General features: G+C 39.5%; 1 non-coding gene and 1 pseudogene across 1 annotated transcript; one reads left to right on the forward strand and one right to left on the reverse strand.

Moving 5' to 3' along the window:
* Positions 1–12934: 12934 nt before the first annotated feature.
* On the forward strand, positions 12935–13397 carry LOC121460672 (annotated as a pseudogene).
* Positions 13398–17432: 4035 nt separating this feature from the next.
* Positions 17433–17505, reverse strand: Trnak-cuu. Its single transcript has one exon. It is a non-coding gene; the product is annotated as a tRNA-Lys (tRNA).
* Positions 17506–21627: the final 4122 nt, after the last annotated feature.

Genomic DNA, 21627 nt, shown 5'->3' on the forward strand with positions numbered 1-21627 from the left:
AGGAGAATTGTCACAATTATGCTTTTGTGGAATAAGTTCTTTGAATATAAGAAATGATAATAAAATGTGACAGCTACTCACTTTTAGTTGATGTTTGTATATAGTGCACTTACTGGCATCCATATTTAAGTCTCTCTGTCTCACTCTCTGCTTCTCTTTGTCTCTGTCTGTCTCTGTGTCTCTCTTTCTGTCTCTCTCTTATCAAATTGTAAGGAACCCACCATGAAGACACAGGTGCACAGGTGTAGGCTGGGTAGGTTGTGAAAGCCTATGTAGAAGGACAGAACATGGAAATTTGAGTCACCGCTTCATGGAGCTTAAATGAAGAACCAATTTATGCCTAACAGTATTTATTCCACATCTATTTAAAGATATAAAATATATTGTTTGTGTCTGTCTTTAAAATGAATTCTATTACTAATTTTAAAACATGTTTGCTCTACAAGCTAGTTTCATTTTGCTAATAATAACATTGTTATATATAAAATCATCTTTAGCAAAATAGTTGGCACTAAGTAAATATAGGCATGATACAGAAGAAAATAGAAAAGGCTTAGTAACAAATAAGGAGTTAGTGTTTCTCTTTAGCGACATTTTTCCAATCAAACATTAGGCATCACAACATGTTTGGGATTCAGGGGAAGTACGGCAAGCAATATTATGAAGGTCAAAATATTTTCTTCATCTAGTGTATAAAGGAAGAAAAGTCAGAACATTGATACAAACATTTTATGACTCCTTTTAAGGCCATGGTTTGTAGTAAAGTATGAGGTTCCATAGTAAATTTGTTTGTTGTTTTATTGATTTCATTTCATTAGGTCAAGTTTTGCAATAAACCACAGCTTTTACTGTGGATAAGGCTAGGTATTGTTTATTTGTTTACTGGTTATAGTTCCTTTGACTCAGCCACAGTTACAGAGCAAACACAATATTAAATATCCGCTCAGCTGGATGCTAGGCCTTGTGCTGAAAATTGCAGATTATGACCCTATGACCCTGCTTTAATCTGTGTATGGCATCACAGTGAGCCTGATGTTGACATTTAGTTAGATAGTGAAATGAGTCAAAGTTTTTTTTTTAAATGAATACAACATAAATGTCATTTGAAGAGATATAGAGGCTCATAGTAATTGGGGATACTTCTCAGAGGTGACCAAGGAAAAAAATCTACCTATTTTTGATGAGGCTAGAACGGTCATAACAAATGAGAATTTCCTCTTTTGAAGCCAAAGATTTTGCAAAGAAATATGAAAACACTTGCACATTCCACAAATATTGCAAGATTTATTTTTCTCATTCTTCTATCTAAATTACTGCAATGTTAATGATATCTTTCTTACAGAAATTGTGTGTTATACTGGTATGGGAGGTCCTTCTGTGTTGCTTTTTTTGGTTAATGAATAAAGAAACTACCTTGGCCTGTTGATAGGGCAGAACTTAGGTAGGTGGGGAAAACTGGACTGAATGCTGGGAGAAGGAAGTCAGAGAGGGAGAAGCCAAGGAGCCGCTGGAAACAGATGTGCTAAAACTTTGCTGGTAGGTTACAACCTCATGGTGATACACAGATTATTTGAAATGGGTTAAAATAAGATGTAAAAGTTAGCCAATAAAAAGCTAGCACTAATGGGCCAAGCAGTGATTTAATTAATACAGTTTCTGTGTGATTATTTCAGGGCTAAGCGGCCGGGCTTCTCCTTCTACATTATACAAATTGTGATTTGGAATAGAGGGGGAGCAGATGTCTAAAGTAATTGTCCAGAAGTTGAATGATGCCCCCCCCCACTGACTTTCTCCCCATCCACTCCTCCCAAAAGGTAAGAGCACCCATGGGGGAGTCAACAAATCCTGACCCATTAAGTTGAGGAAGGACCAAGCCCCTCCCCACTGCATTAAGTCTGAACATGGCTAGAAACAAAGAATTTGCGTAGAGTGTGCTTTCCTGTTGGCTCTCAGGGCCTGCTAAAATGCTATAAGCCTCTTTGGACTCATGGTCCAACTAACTCACCTCCAGACTTCCTTGACTATTTTTCTCTCGCTTGATTAGATTAACTCTTCAAAATACCAACTTCATCTTGCTATTATTCACAAATGCGTGAATAACACATTTACTCACTTTGGGTTTTTTTGCATATTTTTAAGATTGTAATTCATATGCAATATTTATTTCTTCCCATTCCTCTGTTTAAACCTTCCCATAAACCCCCTTCCCACTCTCTTTCAAATTTATGACCACATTTTGTTTATTAATTCTTATTGCATGCATATATGCATTTACACATGTGTATATATTCTTAAACATAGTCCATTGAGTCCTTGTAATGCAATATGTATGTGTTGGATTCACAGGGGTCACGCAAAGATGGGGAGAGACTATCAAAGTCTAATAAACCAGATGCAAACTTTATTCTAGGAAAAAAATAAAAAATAAAACTCCATGGGGCACAAAAAGTTTATCAACTAGATGAGACCACAGTCAGAGATGGATTTTGTAAGGCTGCGACAAACGCCAGTTTGTGAACCTACCTTTTTATAGTACAGAGCACCAACTATTAGGTCTGAACAAAGGAGGTTTTTTTTTTTTATTTATTTCGTATACAATGTGCCTCCTGCATGTACACCTCCATGCCAGAAGAGGGCACCAGATCTCATTACAGATGGTTGTCAGCCATCATGTGGTTGCTGGGAACTGAACTCAGGACCTCTGGAAGAGCAGCCAGTGCTCTTAACCTCTGAGCCATCTCTCCAGTCCCTGAACAAAGGAGTTTTTACAATCTCGAGGTAAAACTCAGATACAGATTGCCTTACTTTACAATATTTTTTAACAGGGTTTTTCAGTTAAACTAGTATTTGTACTTAATCTATCGTCTTCTCTGGTATTTCCAGGTGGTGTATACTGAAGCTCTGTGCTCTCCCCATTGATGCTGCCAGTTTCACCTAGCAGGGATAAGGTATAACCCAGAGGTTATATATATATCCACCTCCTAAAGATTAACTCAGCTCATATCAGTCATCATTAGTCACAGATGGCCGGGTGTTGTCTTAGGCTAATTCTCAGTTTGCAGAGAGATGCTTTGGCCTTGTAAATAGAGCTATGGGTTGTAAAGTGGAGAAACCTACTGTTAGTAGTTAATTCTTAAGTCACTGAGAAAGCTGCTGACAGTCTGCTCTCATTCTTCTAGGCCTACAACTATATATCTTCTAGCTAGCTTTTTGTAATCTTTCCTTTTCTCATCTATAATATTCCCTGAATCATAGGTATTGGAGTATTTTGTAGATATATACACTGGACTATGCTTTGCAACTCTGCATTTTTATTAGTTGCAGTTTTTTGTAGTTGTTTGGATCTGTTGCAAAGAGAAATTTTCTTGATAAGAGGTGTACAAGCTTCCTTGGTATAAGAGGGTGTCATTCAGGCTTCCAAAGGAGGGAGGCAACAAACCGGCTTACCCGGCTATAACACCTATGAACCGTATCAGTGGCCAAAATGATATGATAAGCTATAACCACTAATTTACTAACCATCTTAATTCCTAACAACAATCAATAAATATTACATATAATCATAGTCTTCACACCTCATCAAGATATTTCTAATTCCTGATTAATTTGTGTTTTGTTTCAAGTCCTCTCACTTCTCTTTCTCCAATTCCTTCTCCAACATCCTTGAAAATTCTTAGAAAATACAGGAATTTATTTGTGATACCTACAGAGCAGTGAGTGCATCTCTCAAGCCTCACCAAGAAAACTTCTTGCAATAGATGGCCTTCGGCACAGACATCTGCCAACTGGCCAATGTGCAGAGAATAAAAGAACTCAGGAATGCAAAATGGGAGTTATACATTGCATCCTTCCCTTCTAGGCTCGATGATCTATAGAGAACAGGGGCGTGAGGCAGAGAGATTGTAAAAGAAGGGGTGGACAACTTCAAGAAAAGTTTTCCAGGTGAAACAGGGAAAATCCACATATGGACTTATAGAGACTATGATAGCCATACATAAGACACACTCTAGCTCAAGCTAGGTAAAATTCCATAAAGTAAGATGGTTAAATGGACATGAAGTCACTTCCTTGCCTGAGGAGATTTTGACATTTGATTGCTGCTGGGAGGTAAAGTCAATTTTCTGCAATGGTGTGACACCTGGTATACGGACCACTTCCCAGATTTAATCTTATTTCTAGGAGTAATCACCCAATACAAGCTAGACTCAATAGTTTTTCTTTTTTTTGTATGTTTCTTCTTTTAAGAAACAATATGAAGTTGAGAAATAGATAGGTAGGGGAGAATATGAGAGGAGTTATAATAATGGAATAAATATTAAAATATGTTGTATGAAATTCTCAAAGAATAGAGACATTGTTATAATAGGTATAACTGATCTCTTTGCTCTCATTTCATGATTGTTTTTTAAAAAATATTTTTTCAAGTTGCAAACTGATGGAATACTATCTTTTCATTTGTTTTTTTTTTCTAGGTTCAATTCAATAGAGTACCTGGTGTGATCATATAAAATCTTGGTGGGAAAAAGTTAAGAATTCACATGTGCTATTTATTTTGTGTGAAAATGTGATAGAAGTAGGAAATAAAAGACACATAAACAATCTGGTAATTTATAAGCATCTAACAGCACTCTGAATATAATACAATCACTTGAAATATGTGATAGTAACCATCTGCAAGAAATTTAAGAGTGAAAGAAGAGAGTGTTCTCCACACATTGGCACAAATGTTAGTATAATAAACACAAATGTTTCATGAGTGAATGCAATTTAAGTCCAATTGTTGATAATTTTCTAAAGATGGAGATTGAAACAAAATAAAACAATCTCAGTACATAACAACATCATATACACAGTACTACCAAGGAAAATTTGAAAATTGTTTCTAAATCTATAAATCTTAGAACTCAGGGATAAAAAAAACACTCTGTATTATAGATTGAAAAATAAAAGATGCGGGCTGGAGAGATGGCTCAGTGGTTAAGAGCATTGCCTGCTCTTCCAAAGGTCCTGAGTTCAATTCCCAGCAACCACATGGTGGCTCACAACCATCTGTAAAGAGGTCTGGCGCCCTCTTCTGGCCTTCAGGCATACAGACAGAATATTGTATACATAATAAATAAACAAACAAACAAATAAATACTTAAAAAAATAAAAGATGAAATTCGAAATGTGCTATCCCTCAGAGTAAATAGGGGTTCATGAGGCTCTTCCCTAGGTTAGTAGCTATGGACAATTGATAACGCCTAGTGAAAGGAGACTCAGTTTTCTTCAAGGGTGTGACTTCTAGTATGTCTGCTTTCTCCAATGGATGTCCCACATCTAACACCTTCTCTAATGGATTTCCCACATCCAAGAGTATCTGGGCTGCACAAATTAGAGTCTTTAGTTTATGAAAACAAAGAAACAAAATTGTCTGTGGGTGGGTCTGGGAGGAGTTAGGCAAAGTAGGATTGAAAATTTTAAAAAAGGGTATATGAAATTCTCAAAGAACTAAGAAACAAAACAAACAGCAAAAATCAACTCTCATAGTATTAAAAAGCATGGGGAAGGCTCTGTGTTTGAGATCTAGACTTCCTTTCTGAAGCAACAAGGGGAACACCTGATCATGAATGTCATAGAATTGGGTCATAAAACTCAACACAGAACTCCAGTTCAGAGTAGAGCGTGTAGAAGTACATAAGAATTACACATGTTATTCATGGTGAGTCAGTCAGATGGCACACTGTGCCCAATCCCTTACAGTCAAGACTAACAAACAGGGTAGTACCTCCAGGCCCAAAGAACAGTATCATCTGTGTGATTACACAAACACATAATTAAGCATAGTGAATTTTAAAAATAAATTTTATGTGACTTTTTTTCCTAAATATGGTACATCTTTCTGTTTTTTTTCATAAACTCACTGAGTCTAATTTGTGTCACTAAAATGTATTTTTGTTGTGTTCCAACCACAGGAGAATGATTGACCTTCTCAGGGTAATAACCTTAACAACTGTTTCTTCCTCTGCCCATTGCCATCAATTGCCAATAGGTCCTTAGCTAGGGATGGGGACTTCATGTCCTGTTCTACCAACATCCTTACATGGCTTGAATTTGTGCAAGATAGAAAACATGAAAAAAGTATCTCTTTACCTTTGTGCATTCCAGAAAATTGCACAAAATGGAAGGAAGGATCCTTCTCTATATAGCTTAGGAAATACATATCTTCCTTAAACCTATGACATTAACCTCCCTCAGGCCTCCCAAATTGCATTTATTTGCTAGTAAATGATTAATTTAATGACCTTTCCTGACAGTCAATGGGAATAAATTTTTCACAAATAAATAATGAAAGAAAAATATTCATAAATAAATAAAAAGTTCTAGAATAAAGTTGTGTTCCATTTCTCTCTTTTCCTGGGATTCCGAAATTTGGCTCATCTTCAACTTAAAACTCCACACAAATTCTTTTTACATGGCCCACTGTTAAATAATGCCTATAGGTGAATCTTTCTAGGCCCATTAACCTATCAGCAACCTTGCACCTGACTTCCAGACATGTTCCTTCTATTCTTGTGTGTGCCTCTGTATAAGGGAATGTGAAAGTCATAAAGTATTTTCTACATAACTCTTAAGATACCATTCAACTTATATTTAGAACACTTTTTTCTTTTGCAATGTCCCGCCTCTTTATATTTCAATATTCTCTGCTTAATCTCTTTCCCTGGCTAATTGAAATACTTCTTAACATGTTTCTTCCTTTTCATTAGAAATATGTCAACATTCTAACAACATAGTAATGTTCTACATGTCGCTCCCATGGTGGCCATAGCTTTAAAAATGTTATCTGACCTTATTATGCCTGTTCTTAAAACTCCAAGGAGGCATTTACTAATTCTTACTTCTAATCCTTGGATCCTTGCTTTAGCTAATTTTCTTGTTGATGAAATGACCTACTTTAAGAAAAGCACCACAGGCAAGAGCTGGCTTCACTTCACAGTTTTAAAGGCCAGACATTTAGCGTTATCACATGGAGAGATGCTTTTTTATTTTTGCTGTCCTAGGGAATCATCTTTTTTCTCTATGAGTGCAAAGATACATGGTTTGTTGTATAAACATTCCCTGACTGTGATTTTCTGGACCAGTATCACCTCATAGAACTTATGTAATTACTTGTCCTTTAGAAATTTCCAAGACCATATTTTACGTATAGCAATACAATTCACATATTAAATAATACGAGATTTTAAGCACAAGGAAAAAGTAAAATTTTTTAACTTATAAAATCTCTCCCTCCAAAATTTTTTCCATGTAAAATATATTCCATATTTAAATTTTCCAAAAAAGAATATAAAAACAGCACAGTGAGATAATGGTGATGTCACTAGTGCCTACCCAAAAGACAGTATCCTAAGAGCCTTTACACAGCCTCAAGTGTTGGAATCATTCAGGTTGTTGTTAATTCTGCACTGTCCTACAATCTGATGTCTGCCCTACCATAGGGCAGCTCTCCGTTAACTGAATGCCTTCATTAACATGCTGTTGCATCATTGGTGTAAAGAACTTTCCATAGATAAAATGGCTATCCTATACAGAGTGCAGATTTCCAATTGCTAAATGTATAAAGACGATTACAGAAACCAACAACCAGAATGCATATTTGTAGCACCCATTTTTAACTGATATATTTACATCACAACATACCTAAGGCTCAGAGTCCATTGCCTAAGAGGGGCAGAAGGATTCTAAGAGCCAGAGGATCGGGGAGTTAGTTGTGAGAGTGTTTACTAAATATATTAAAGAGGTTCCAACTATACAATCTTATCAGTAGTACTGTCTAAACATAAACTTATCAAGAAAAGCACCAATAGACATGCCAATATGGATGGGAGAAAACGTAGGAATCCTTAAACTTTCATAGAGAACTAAAGGCTGGAGCAGGCCTGAGCCAGGCACTCTGCAGGAGCAGGCTGAGGCAATGACCTCCACAGGAGCAGGTACTAAAGATTAACCTCTGAGGGAGCAGGTCTGAGCCAGTGACCTGTGCTGGAGCAGGCGTGAGGCAGTAACCTCACAGGAGCAGATACAAGGGGGTAACTACTGAGGGAGCAGGCCCAAACCAGAGATTTCTTTGGGACTGAGTGTGATTCAGGGACCTGAAAGGAACCAGGCACGAGGGAGCAACTTCTGCCAGAATAGGCATGCATAAAGAACCTCTGCCGGAGCAGGCCCAAGGCAGCCACCTCAATGGGCTAGCCCTAAGCAAGCAGCCTCCATAGGAGCAGACCAAAAGACCTCTAGGGTTGCAGAGCAACATCCAGGAGTGCAGTGTGTCCTCCAGGAATATCAAGTAACCTTTAGGGTGACTGGAACCATGGCCCTGACTTCATCATGAGGAGCAACCATCTGAGCCTTGGAACCACTGATTCCTGAAAGATTGATCAACAGCGATACAGACAGCCTCAACTACACCAATCAGAGGAAAAGATGCATAGATAAGGTTAGAACACACTCAACACCACAAAATAGTAGCATGATACCAACAAAAATTAGTGGCTCTACAACAGCAAGACTTGAACAGCTCAATATAGATTAAACAGAAGAAAATGACCTAAAAATAACTTTAGAAGAATGTTTGAGGCCCTTAAAGAGGAAATAAAAATTTCCCTCAAAGAACTGAAGGAAAAGATGAACAAAAAAATTGGAAGAAATCAATAAATCCCTTAAAGAAAACCAAGAAAAAGCAACCAAAGAGATAAAAGAAATGTTTCTAGACTTGAAAACCAAAATAGAGACTGTAGACCGAGTTTTCTGTCTACTCGGTCCCTGAAGCCACAACCTCATGTTGATATATATTAATAGAAATGGGTTAAATTAATATGTAAGAGTTAGCTGATTAGAATCTAGAGCAAATGGGCCAAGCAGTGATTTAATTAATGAGCTACCAGGACAGCCGGGAACCAACAAACAGCCTTCCATACTTTAAGAGACAAGAAAGAAAACACAAACCAAAGGAATTCTGGGGACAGAAAATATGAGAAAACAATCAAGATCCAGAAATGCAAGCATAAACAGCAGACTACAAGAGACGGAAGATAGAGTCTCAAGTACTGAAGATATAGTAGAGGAAATAAACTCATTGGTCAAATAAAACGCCAAATCTAACAAAAGCTTAACTCAAAATATCCAGGAAATATGGGACACCATGAAAAAAAACCAAAGCTAAGAATAATAAGGGAAGAAAAAGGAGAAGTTCAGCTCAAAGGCACAGAAAATGTATTCAACAAAATCATAGAAGAAAACTTTCCCAACCTAAAGAAAGATCATCATTTAGAATAAATTGCAGAATTAATGCAATTAAAAAGAACTACAGGCAACTAAGGAATGCTGAGACTGGAAGAAACAGTGTTCTCCAGGGAAGAGCATATCAATTGGTTATCCAATACCAAATGATCAGAAATGAAAATACATACAAAGTTAGCATTATACATTCTGAGCAAGTTGTAGTTATAGATTTAGGAATATACATACACACACACACATACACACATAGATATTCTACAATAATTAACAATAGAGGCCATGAATTTGAAAGAGATGGGGCTGTATGTGGTAAGGCTTGAAGGGAGGAAATAGAAGGGGCAAATGATTCAATTTTATTATCATCTTCAAAGAGAAAAGAGTGCTATAGAATCTGGATAGCTAGAAAATGTAAGGATTCATGTCTGTGATCTCTACACTCAGGCTGAGGTAGGAAGTCTGAAGCTTAGACGTCAGCAAGGTCTACTGAGGAAGATTCTTTCAGCTTATCTTATCTCCATCACCTACCTCAGTTGCAGGACAGCTGTCTTACTGAGTTGCAGGACCTTGGGGCTGTGGGGGGCTTGAGGTCATCTGCAGCCAAGGACATGGGCTCTGGGATACAGCTTCTTCCAGGAAATGTCAGCTGTGTGGTCTTGCTCAACTAGGATGGAGTTGAAACTCTGACAAAGCAGCTTTGCATCCTTCTCTGTGATGACTGTGTGTCTCTTGTCATCTAATATTACTCTGCAGGTCTCCCTAATAAAATGCTAGGTTCTACTCAAAGTCACCCCTCCACCATAGCAATCTTTATTTGGTGTCTATCATTAATAATGCACTAACCATAACTTCTTAAATTCTTCTTAAATGTTAACTCTTTTGATCATAGATATTTTCACTTCACCCCGGGTACACTGGAAAATAAGAGAGCTACACAAAGCAAAAGTTTGACTATAAAATTTTAAAGAAAATTATCCTGAAGCAATTTCTTTCTTGGTAGATATAAATTTACCATTCATTTTAAAACAAAAGCAAAATTTGTGTGTGAATGAAATTGCTATGCTTGTTTGATTTTACAGATGAATTAAATGTTGATTGAGTATTTGAAACTTCTGTGAGATTATTGTTAGATAATTACTTCCACCTTTGCTTTTCTCTCTTTAACCTCCCCATTTATCTCATCCCCATTTTCTCTTAATTTCATGACTTCTTTTTTAAAATTGTTGTTGCATATGTATATGTACATAAATATAAATGTATAACCTGCTCAGTATGTTTAATATTATTTGCATGTGTATGTTTTGAGGACTGATTAATATTAGGTAACCAATTAGTATGTTTCCCCTGGAGAAGATGATTTCTCCTAGTCTCAGCTTTCCTTAATTGCTTATAGTTCTTTTTGTATGGTTGGGTCTCTTGACCTTCCTCTTTCTACATTAGCATGTCTATTGGTGTCTTTCTTGTTCAGGTCACATGTAGACATCCATATTGGTGCAACTTTATGGATAACCTCTCTGACATTTCTGGGAGATACAATCTAACAGAAAACTGCCTGTTTCTCTGGTCTTTCTGATCCCCTTTTCATAATGGTCCCTGAGCCTTAGGTGCAAGAATTGTGCTATGAATGTATTAGTTGTCACTGGGTTCCACAACTCTGTACTTTGGTCAAATGTGGTTTTCTTTAATGGTCTTCGTTTGTTGCAAAGGGAAGTTTCCCAATGAGGGGTAATAGCTTTATTTACCTGTGGGTATAAAGACAGTTATTTAGAACACAGTTAGGGGCTGTGCAAGTTTAGTAAAGTGGTAGTTGGAGGTTCTCCACCAAGATCCATAACTTTACTATCCAGGAAGCTGAGTAGGTATCCAGTACCAAGCATATTCTTGTTGAATGATCCATAAGTCCCAATGAGGGAGATGTGGGTTAACACCAAAGTGTGTGTGCCACTCTTGAGGTCTTAGGATTATCCTGCCATACTGCTCAGTTTTGTTCTTTTATAGGTGTGATAGCTGTGTGGCACTATTCTTGCTTTCCTCTTTTGGAAGCTTGTTTGGTGCCTACTGATACCATGGGAGCCTGGCTGAATATTCTGTATGGTAAGAAGTAGAACATCCTCACCATTTTCCCAAGTTAAAAGATACTGTTTTATTCTTGTTGCTGCTGAGAATGTTTCATACAGGTAGAAAATAATAACATATGATTAGGCAAGATAACAAAGATAAAATCACTATGAAAAATAGCAGTAGTCACCTAACTAGTTAAGATGGTGGCACACGCATAACTGCTTAAGTTCCTTGGTGTGGCTAACTGCCCAGGTGAATCCAGTACCCATAGAATTTCTAGTATCACTGATGATAATTTTCAAAACTCCATCTTCTTTTCCATTTTTTTTTCTTTCTTCCATTCACCGGACTGCATTCCTGTCAAGATAGAAGAGATAGGAGTCCTGGACAGGACTCCAACACAGTTAAAACATCAGCACTTCACAGTTCCTGACTCACGGCTGAGGTAATGTCCATAGAGCCCTGCCCTAGAGGTGAGAAGAGAGGAATTTCTAAGGTGAATTTTGACCCCGTTCCCTTCTGACATTGCTACGTGTGTTTCTGAATGCTGATAACTTCCAGTTCCTCCCAGCTTACGTTATTTTGACTGCAGGGACAATTCCTGTTGCGACAAAGGTTGGAAGTCTGGAGCTCCATTCGAAAGGTCTCAAATGTGAGTGTCAGCCATTATAGCAGCGTAGCTGGAAAGCACAAAAAGCTAAAATGAATCCTATCTTGTTTCTGTTCTGAAGAGTGAAAAAGTCTGGGCATGCCAAACATTTGAAAACCAGAGAAAACCTTTGCTTTGGGTACAGACTAAACACATAGGGACAGAACTGAGCTCAGAAACTATTGGTTACAAGAAATTTGATGCTATAACCTTGGGGTGACCTCTCTGTAAGAGCTGTGACAGCTATGAAAATTCTAGTTGAGGGAAGTTCTAAGGTGTCTTTGGGCAAACAGTTAGAAGCTCTCACATGACATCAGATAAGGCCATACTAGAGTGAAAGGGGCACCCATGGTTAAGTCAAATAGGATAAAAAAATCAAGCAATAAAAAGATAAAACCTGTGGAATCCTGAATCTTCCTCACTTGTGCCCATGAAAATTTATTCTGTTTAGGCATGTGTATATCGAAGCCATCTCTCCACCTATTTCAGCTGAGATAACTTCTTAGCCCTCGGACTACCAGAAGAGCTACGTTAGTAATTTAGTCGTAATTGGAGAAAAGAAGGCAGGATATGCAGTGGTCAACATGAATACTTGAAACTTCCCTACTACCCCTATCTACCTCCTCTCTGAAGGCCACACTAATAGTTCTTACTAGGAACTAATTCTGGTTAAATAAAATGTTTTTAATATCTATACTGATTCAAGGTATGCATTTATAAGCTCACCTGGCCATGCTGCCTTTTGGAAAAAGGAAGGACCATTAGCACCCAATGTCTTGCCCATAAAACACAAATAAGAGATTCTAGGCCTCTAAGAGGCTATCCAACTTCTGAGTGATCTGGCAGTCACTCACTACAAGGACCATCAAAAGAACATTTGCCCTTTTACCAAGTAGTCCTTGTACTTAACTATCATTAAGAATTCTAGAACAGCTTTTCGTCAAGATGGCACCGAAAGTGAAGAAGGAAGCTCCTGCCCCTCCCAAAGCCGAAGCTAAAGCGAAGGCCTTGAAAGCCAAGAAGGCAGTGCTGAAAGGCGTCCACAGCCACAAAAAGAAGAAGATCGGCACATCGCCCACCTTTCGGCATCCCAAGACCCTGCGGCTGCGAAGGCAGCCTAAATACCCCCAGAAGAGCGCGCCCCGGAGGAACAAGCTTGACCACTATGCCATCATCAAATTCCCCCTGACCACCGAGTCAGCCATGAAGAAAATAGAAGACAACAACACACTTGTGTTCATTGTGGACGTCAAGGCCAACAAGCACCAGATCAAACAGGCTGTGAAGAAACTCTATGACATCGATGTGGCCAAAGTCAACACCCTCATAAGGCCCGACGAAGGCGTATGTTCGGTTGGCTCCTGATTATGATGCTCTGGATGTTGCCAACAAGATTGGAATCATCTAAACTGAGCCCAGCCGGCTAATTCTAAATATACACTTTTTCGCCATAAAAAAAGAAAAAAAAAGAATTCTAGAACAAAGTTCACATCCCCTAACATGGCATTAGTATGTGAAATGCATTTCCTATTTACCTTTTCCTGGAGAAACTAAGAAGAAAATAATAGTAGTTGATAATTATTTGTCTACAAAATCTTCCCATTCTTCCTTCTGAGTGCTGTTAGTCTCTGATGCATAGAGGAAGGAGAGATGAGAATGGTTTTGCAAGCAGGCTCCACACCTGACCTTGTTTTTATCAATTAAAACCTCTTGGAAAGACTTCAGTTCTTTGACAAGGTCTATAAAAGTGCCCAGTATTACGCAACTCCTGGTCTTCAGCTTCACTGAAAGATATTGAGCCTTGATTTGATCTTGAATAACGTAGGGGAGAGATGTCTACCTTGAAACTGGAAAAAATTATTGCCTTCTTTGAAATGCAGATACAGCTCTAACAATACCTAAGACAACGCCGTCCAATAATCAGAAAGCAAAATCTGAAAATTACTTAATTGTAATACACACAAAATTATACCTGCCTTTTCTAGAAATAACATTTTTTGTTTATTACAAACTAGTAAGTTTCTGTGATGTACATGGAAGAAGACTGAGCATCCTACAGAAGGGAGTTTGCTTTAATTAGCCTTTTGCTTTATGCAGAAACATAAAATTTAGGAGCCATTTTCAAGGACTTTGGAGTGAGTTTGTTAGGGTCAGAACTGTTCAATAATTCCCAGTGGTTGTAGCATTTGTCTTTAAATATTAGCAAACCAAGCACTGTAGTACCTTCTCTTATTTGAATCTGGTGAAAAAAGTCCATTACAAATTTTTAATCAAATTTATTCTCTGTTGGATAATTCAGTATCATTGATTTGATTTAGCTTCCTTTTTCTAGTGTTTAAAAACAGTGTTAGATGAAAAACCAAGTTAAAACTTAAAGACGCATTCATCCTTTGGTGTCCATAGACAACTGGTTTCAGAACCACCAAAGCACATAGATGCTCAAGCTTCTTATGTAAAAGGAGTAAATATAGGAACATACCTAGGGATATTTTCTGCTGAAATCCTGCCAAAGACTGAGTTCAAGCCCTGAGATGAGGAAGTGGGTCACTGTGAAGAAATGAAATGTTCAAGCACCAGATGAGCTTAATACAAGTGGTCAGTCCTGAATAGCTCCAGTCATCTTTATACATCAAAAACAAGCATATTTTTTCATGCTAAGAAACAGGCTTTTCTCATCCTCCAACATTAACTTTCAGCAAAAATACATATGTTAAGATTGTTTTCTCCAAGCTTTTACAGTAAAACATCTTTATAATATAATAACACCCTATTTCAATGGTTGGTCAAATATAGAACCAAGTATTCCTGTCTTTACAAAACTAAAAGGTGATTGACATAGGCTCACATTTTTCAAGAACAGCAAACTCACTCAAAACACATTTGCAGAAATAGGGGTGATCTGCTTCTGGTTCTGGCAACACTGAATCAGAACAGCTCCTGGGACCGGTAGTGATAGTTTGCATCCCCAGACAGAAAGCTGAGAAGCATCAGCTCTTAAAGAATTCTACTAATTATGGATGTAATGACACTAATTTTATTAGGTTAGAACTTTAATGTATCTTTTGGAATTCCATTTCAACTTACTTCAGGCAAAACAAAATCCTAAAAGTGCATAATTTTTGTTTTCTGTTTATCCTTGCCTCTGTTTTCATTATCTTTAAAGTTAAATAAATTTACAAATGGATTGATTGAAATTAAGAATGGATTTACATGTTTGCAGTATAAGTTTACACTCCCACCACAAGGGTGGAATGTTTCCATTGCTCCATATCCTCACCAGCACAGGTTCTTTCTTGTGTTATTGATCTTCGCCATTCTGACAGGGGTAAAATGGGATCTCAAAGTACTTTTTATTTGCATTTCCCCGAAGGCTAAATATGTCAAATATTTCTTTTAGTATTTCTTAGCCATTTGAGATTCTTCTGTTGAGAATTCTGTTTAGATTTGCACCACATATTTTAATTGGATTATTTGTTTTTGATATACAATTCCTTGAGTTCTTTATATATTTTGGTGGCTCCTCAGAAAATTGTGAATGGATCTACCTCAAGACCATGCACTCTTGAGCATATACCCAAAGGATACTTAAGGACACTTGCTCATCTATGTTTATTGTGTCTTTATGCATAATAGCCAGAAAGTGGACACAACCTAGATGTCCCTCAACTGATTGATAAAGAAAATGTGGTATGCTTACACAACTGAGTATTAGTCAGCTATTAAAAAACACGGTATCATGAAATTTGCAGACAAATGGATAAAACTAGAAAAAATTCTCAAATGAGAAACCAGACCCTGAAAGAAAATATGGTGTGTATTCACTTCTAAGTGGATACTAACTGTTCAGTAAATGATAATCAAACTACAATCCATAGACCCAGGGAGATTTGGGGCAGGAATGGAGCTTTCTGTGAAGAGGAAATGGAATAAATATTGGGAGGAGACTGAGGTGGTTGCGGAGGAGAGTAGGAAGAATCAAGTGTCGGGGGAGTGGATGAGGGAGAAATTGTGGGGAAGACAGCTGAAACTGAGGAGGTCGAGTTGGAGGAGTGTGGAAACCTAGTGCAGTGGGAAATTCCTGGACTCTATGCTCTATGAGGGTGACCCTGGTGAAGGATTCCTAGTAACTGGAATATGGGATCTGAACTGGCCATCTTTTGTATTCAGGAAAGGCTTCCAATTGAGGGACTGAGTCGTGTTCAATTGAGTTGTTTCAGGGGGAGGGGTCCCATAGAAATCTCTAAGTAACCCAGGTTGATGCTAGGATAGAAAGTTGCCCTCTGAAATCTGATAGTAGTGGGGTAGGGGCGAGGACATCTATTCAACCCATTGAATGTGGAGAGGTTGAACTTTAGTGTGAGAAGGTACTCTGCAGACTACCAAAGGGGAAACTTTAACAACAAACCAGCCACAGAAACATCTACATACTATCTGTCCTAGAGTGGACATCTTACCTCTTGTAAGATGTACAGGGACACTGGTGGCACACAACTTGTGGGACTGGACCACCAACGCTTAGTTTAACTTGAGGCAACTCCACAAGCAGGAACCCATGCCTCACGCTGCCTAGATAGCCATGAACTGGAAGCATGATGGCCCAGAGACCTAAGATAGAACCAAACAAAACTGAAAAAAATTACTCAATTAAATGACTCCTAATGATATCCTGCTATTCTCACAGAGCAGTGCCTTGTCCATTCCTCATCAAAAGACTTCCTCTGGTAGCAGATGGAGGCAGGTGGGTGTTTTTTTGTGGGACTCTTAACAATGGAATAGAGTTTATCTCTAACTCTTTTGTCTGTTTTTGGGACTCTTCTTCCTATTGGGCTGCCTTGTCCAACCTTGATACAAGAGTATTGGCTTGTCTTCTTGCATCTTATTTTGCCTTGTTTGACTGTAGTCTCTTGGAGGCCTGCTCTTTTCTGGAGAGGAGATGGAGACAGAAGAGATTTGAGGGAGAGGGAAGGTAGGTGTGCTTAAAAGAGTGGAGAGAGAAGAAACTGGACAGCATAGACTGTATGGGACCGGACTCGCTGAATGATGTGGGAGTGTCATATATCAATCTGTTGATTTCATTGGTTAAGCAATAAAGAAACTGCTTGGCCCTGATTGGTTAAAACATGGGTGGGAGGAGTAAACAGAACAGAATGCTGGGAGGAAGAGGAAGTGAGCTCAGACTCAACAGCTCTGCTCTCTGGGGCAAAGACGCCATGCTCCCCTCTCTTGGGCGGACGTGAGAGCTCTTCCCAGTAAGACTGATGCTACTCAGATTATTAGAGATGGGTTGATCAGGATGTGAGAATTAGCCTGTAAGGGCTAGAGTTAATGCGCCAAGCAGTGTTTAAAAGAATACAGTTTGTGTGTTGTTATTTTGAGGCATAAGCTAACCAGGCGGCCGGGGTGCTGGGGATGCAGCCCCGCTGCTCTTATTACAACAGAGTGGCGCCCAACGTGGGGCTCGAACCCACGACCCTGGGATTAAGAGTCCCATGCTCTACCGACTGAGCTAGCCGGGCAGGCGGCCGGGGTGCTGGGAACGCAGCCCCCGCCGCTCTTATTACTACAGCTGAACATAGCGGACAAGGAGGACTACTGAGAACTCAAGAATAATGGCAATGGGTTTTTGATCCTACTGCACGTACTGGCTTTGTGGGCGCCTAGGCAGTTTGAATGCTCACCTTACTAGACCTGGATGGAGGTGGGTGGTCCTTGAACTTCCCACAGGGCAGGGAACCCTGATTGCTCTTTGGGCTGACGAGGGACGGGGACTTGATTGGGGAGGGGGAAGGAAATGGGAGGCGGTGGCGGGGAAGAGACAGAAATCTTAAATAAATTAATTAATTAATTAAAAAAAGAATCTATTTTCAATAAAAGTTTTAAGAAAAACTAATAAGGAAATCGCTTTCTAAATGATGATTAAAATAATAGAAAATGGGGTTTCTCTAAAGTATAAATCAGTGCAGACATGTATAGTTATAGAGGACAGAATTTATATTATCTAATTACAGGGTTTCAGGTTTTCAGAATTTGTCCCTAAGCCCCAGCCCCTAGGCATTGTAGGATCTAAGATTTCAGGAATAATTAGAAGTGAAAATTGTACCTGAGTCTCAGTTCTTAAAGGCAGAAATGCTTAATAGGATTAAGATAGTACAGTTTTGTCTTGCTGTTCTCAGAATTGGCTGATATTTGGCTGGTGATCTCAAGAGAGTCAGGATTGGTGGAAGCCAAGACTTTCCCGGAGGCCCTGACAAATGGAGGTATGGAGAAGAACCTTGTTTTGTGTTGATAACCAGGACGTGCTTGTATGTCACGGCCAGTACTGAATGGCCTTTGCCAGGGCCTTGGGGGAGCTTCAGTTTGGGATCTTGAGTTCTAGGATCCCCCCACCCCAAAGATCTATGGTTAGTAGTCCCAAGGCCACTGTGTAATCAGTCTATGACATTCTTGAGACATTTCATGTTTCCTTTGAGTACATTTCTTAGTTAGCTTCCTGTTGACTCAGACTCATTATATGATGGATTTCTTTCTTTCTTTTTTTTTTTTTTGATCTTATGACCCCTGCCAAAGCAGGCTGTGATTTATTTATTTATTTTTTTAATTTTATTTATTTATTTATTTTCTGCCTCCTCCCCGTTTCCCATTTTCCTCCCCCTCCTCGCACACATTGTCCCCTCCTCCTACTCCCCTATCCCTCTCCCCCTCCCCCCCCACTCCATTCCCCCTCCCTCTCGAGAATGAAGAGCAGTCCAGATTCCTTGCCCTGCGGGAAGTTCACGGTCCTCCCACTTCTATCCAGGACCAGGAAGGTGAGCATCCAAACAGGTTAGGCTCCCAGGAAGCCAGTTCATGTATTAGGATCGAAACCTAGTGCCATTGTCCTTGGCTTCTAATCAGCCATCATTGTCCGTCACCTTCAGAAAGTCCGGTTTCATCCCATGCTTATTCAGTCCCAGTCCCGCTGGCCTTGGTGAGCTCCCAATAGATCAGTTCCACTGTCACAGTGGGTGGGTGCACCCCTCGTGGTCCTGAGTTCCTTGCTCATGTTTTCCCTCCTTCTGCTCCTCATTTGGATCTTAAGAGCTCAGTCCGGTACTCCAATTTGGGTCTCTGTCTCTGTCTCGATCCATCACCAGATGAAGGTTCTAAGGGGATATGCAACATATTTATCAGTATGGCTATAGGATAGGGTCATTTCAGGTTCCCTCTCCTCAGTTGCTCAAGGTACTAGCTGGGGACATCTCCCTGGACACCTGCGAGCCCCTCTAGAGTCAAGTCTCTTGCCAACCCTAAGGTGGCACCCTTAATTAGGATATATATTTCTCTGCTCCAGTGTCCACCCTTCCTTTATCCCAACCATCCCATTCCCCCAAGCTCCCCCATTCTCCCCTTCTCACGTTTCTCATCCCATTTCCCCTTAGCCCCATGCCACCTCCCCCCCAAGTTCCCAGGTTTTGCCCGGCAATCTTGTCTACTTCCCATATCCAGGAGGATGACTTGATGGAGGAAGGTCATTGGCTAATAAAGGAACTGCCCTGGCCCATTTTATTGGTTAGAGGATAGGTGGGAGGAGTAAACAGAACAGAACGCTGGGAGGAAGAGGAAGTGAGCTCAGAGTCTCGACATCTCTCCTCTCTGGAGCAGACGCCTGAGAGAGACGCCATGCCCTGCTCCCAGGATGAAGCTCCAACCCAGGACGGACATAGGCTAGAATCTTCCTGGTAAGTGCACCTTGGGGTGCCATACATAGATGATTAGAAATGGGCTAAATTAATATGTGAGAATTAGCCTAGAAGAGAATGGGCCAAGCAGTTTATAAATGAATACAGTTTGTGTGTTGTTATTTCGGGCATAAGCTAGCCGAGCAGGCAGCCGGGGTGCTGGGAACGCAGCCCCGCCGCCCCCATTACTACAATGACTATATGTTTTCTTTGGTTCACCTTCTTATTTAGCTTCTCTAGGATCACAAATTATATGCTCAATGTCCTTTATTTATGGCTAGAAACCAATTATGAGTGAGTACACCCCATGTTCATCTTTTTGAGTCTGGGATACCTCACTCAGGATAGTGTTTTCTATTTCCATCCATTTGCATGCAAAATTCGCCAAGTCATTGTTTTTTACCGCTGAGTAGTACTCTAATTTGTATATATTCCACACTTTCTTCATCCATTCTTCCATTGAAGGGCATCTAGGTTGTTTCCAGGTTCTGGCTATTACAAATAGTGCTGCTATGAACATAGTTGAACAAATGCTTTTGTCATATGATAGGGCATCTCTTGGGTATATTCCCAAGAGTGGTATTGCTGGGTCCAGGGGTAGGTTGATCCCGAATTTCCTGAGAAATCGCCACACTGATTTCCAAAGTGGTTGTACAAGTTTGCATTCCCACCAGCAATGGATAAGTGTGCCCCTTCCTCCACAACCTATCCAGCAAAGGCTATCATTGGTGTTTTTTATTTTAGCCATTCTGACAGGCATAAGGAAGAGAAAGTGGGAAGTACTCTACAACATATGGGCACAGGAGACCACTTCCTACGCATATCCCCAGCAGCACAGACATTAAGGACAACATTGAATAAATGGGACCTCTTGAAACTGAGAAACTTCTGTAAAGCAACGGACACTGTCACCAAGACAAAAAGGCAACCCACTGACTGGCAGAAGATCTTCACCAACCCTGCAACAGACAAAGGTCTGATCTCCAAAATATATGAAGAACTCAAGAAACTAGACTTTAAAATGCTAATCAACCCTATTAAAAAATGGGGCACTGAACTGAACAGAGAATTCTCAACAGAAGAAATTCAAATGGCCAAAAGTCACTTAAGGTCAAGCTTATCCTCCTTGGTGACCAGGGAAATGCAAATTATATAATGGATTTCTGTGGTCTCTGTCCCATTTTTCTTCTGCAATCTATATGCAAAATGCCTGCTTCTTAAAAATTTGCATGTCATAAGACATAGCTTGTGCAAGACCCCTCTGTCCCCAATTTTCATATGTTTTTATTTTCTGAATCCCTGGTCCTTCTGATCAGACACTTGTCATTGATGATGCTGGTCCAGATCAGCGTATGGGAATTGTTTTGTAGATGTAGCCTCTGGGACTTGGGCCCACAACTCTATATTTTGATTGGTTTTGGCTTTCTGTAATGATATTCATCAGTTGCAAAATTGCCTTGAAGAGCATGCAGACTACACTTCTCTGTGAGTAGAACAACTATTTAGAGAGCAGCTAGTCATTGAACTTGCTTAGTAGAGTTGTCATTTTTAGTTCTTCTCCAAGATCCATAGCTTTGCTAGCCCTGGGTAGCGTCCAGTACCAGGCATGTCTCTGTTGTATTCTTAAGGCTATTACAAAATTTTGGAGGTAGTGTGATTCACAGGTGTCATGGCTGTAGGACCGTTAGTTGACTTTTTCCTTTGTAATCTTTCATTGCAACTTCTAATATCACAAAAGATAGCCCTCAGAGAGAGGGTTTCCAAGTCAGTTTACTCTCAGGAGCCTGTGGGTTCTGTGTCTGAAGTGTAGGATAAGTTCATGAACATGGATTTACCTTTCACCTCTCAGGGACAATCAAGGCGACAGTAACAGTTTGTATTGTTTGGGAGTCTTTTAGACAACCCCGACCAACAACTCAA

This window comes from Microtus oregoni, unplaced genomic scaffold (genome assembly GCF_018167655.1).
Source record: "Microtus oregoni isolate MIOR12 unplaced genomic scaffold, Mior012 000021F_ref0000039, whole genome shotgun sequence".
In the NCBI taxonomy this organism is placed as follows: Eukaryota; Metazoa; Chordata; class Mammalia; order Rodentia; family Cricetidae; genus Microtus; species Microtus oregoni.